Here is a 1,962-nt window from a genome sequence, read left to right on the forward strand (position 1 = left end):
CCAGGGCTACCAGCCCAGGAATGGCAGCACCCACTTTGGGGTGGACCCTTGCCCCCCATCACTAGTTGAGAAAATGCCTTACAGCTGGGTTTCATGGAGGCATTTTCCCAACTGAGGATCCTTTCTCTACGATAACCTCAGCTTGTTTCAAGTTGACAAAAAACCAGCCAGTACATTCATCTTTATTGATGAGGAGTGTTTCTTACATGCAATTATTTGATGGGTCTAATTTTGCATCCATTCTTGCAGCCATGTCATTTTATTTTGGAATTGAGTTCATGGATGTTGAAAGATACTAATGACCAGTTGTTGCTAATTTCTGTTATTTTGAAGTTGGTGGTTTTAGTTTCTCTCCCTCTCCTTTTCCCTTCCTTTCCTCCTCCCCCTCCCTCACTGCCTCTCACTTTTTGGAGAGTGTGTATGCATGTGTATGTTGTCAAAATATTACTATTTGCTGATGATATGAGAGCAACCTTACATTACCCCAAGATTTCATCCAGAAATTATTTGGGGCAGATAAACAACTTCTGCAAAGTGGCTGGATATAAAATTAAGTTAAACAAATCAGATGCCCTCCTCTATTCAAATGATAAACAGGCTGAGAAAGAAATTAGGGAATGGACACCCTTCATAATAGTCACAAATAATATAAAATACCTTGGTGTGACTAACCAAACAAGTATAAGTTCTGTATGAAAAGAACTTCAATTTCTAAATAAAAAATTGAAGATCTCAGAAAATAGGAAAAAACTGTTATGCTTATCGATTGACAGGATTAATGATAAAAGTGACTATCTTGCTGAAAGGATTCTACAGATTCAATGCAATCCCCAACAAAATTTCTACTCATTTCTTTATAGAGTTAGAAAGAGCAATTTGCAAATTCATTTGGAATAACTAAAAAACCCAGGATAGAAAAAAAAAAAAACTATTCACAACAATAGAAGAGCTTCTAGGGGAATCACCATCCTTGACCACAAGCTGCATTGCAGAATAATCATAATTAAAGCCTGCATGGTATTGGTACAGAGACAGGAAGGTCAGTGAAATAGATTGAATACCCAGAAATGAATCCATACATCTATGGTCACTTGATCTTTGACAAAGGAGCTAAAAATATTCAATTGGGAAAATACAGCTTTTCAACTACTGGTGCTGGTTCAATTAGCAGTTGGGATGTAGAAGAACACAAATTGACCCATTCTTATCTTCCTGTACCTAGCTCAAGTCCAAGTGAATTAAATACCTCCACATAAAACACTGAAACTAATAGAAGAGAATGTGGAGAAGAGCTTCCAACACAAAGGCACAATTGAAAATTTCCTGAACAGAGCACTAATGGCTTATGCTCTAAGATCAAGAATCTACAAATGGGACATCATAAAATCGCAGAGCATCTCTAAGGCAAAGGACACTCTCACTAGGTCAAAAAAGCAACCAAAAGATTGGGAAAAGTTCCAATCCTGTATCTGATAGAGGACTAATATCAAAATGTATATAAAGAACACAAGATATTAGACTCCAGGTTATCAAATAACTCTTTTAAAATAGGCTACAGAGGTTTAAAAAATTAGTCCCTACTGAGGAATATTAAATGGCCAAGACCTAAAGAAATGTTCAGCAACCGTAGTCATCAGGAAAAGGCAAATCAAACAACTTTGATATTCCACCTCTCATATCAGTCATAATGGCTTAGATCAAATACTCAGATGACATCAGATTCTGGCGAGGATGTGGTGAAAGAAAAAACACTTTTCCATTGTTTGTGGGATTGCAATTTGGTACAACAACTCCGGAAATTATTCTAGCAGTTACCCCCAAAATTGGACAAAGTACTACCTGATGCCCCAGCTCTACCACTCTTGGGTATATACCCCAAAGATACTCCAACATATAAGAAGGGCACATGATCCATTATATTCAAAGTAGCCTTATTTATAATAGCCAGAAGCTGGAAAGAAC

This window comes from Micromys minutus, assembly GCF_963924665.1.
Source record: "Micromys minutus genome assembly, chromosome: 13".
NCBI lineage: Eukaryota > Metazoa > Chordata > Mammalia > Rodentia > Muridae > Micromys > Micromys minutus.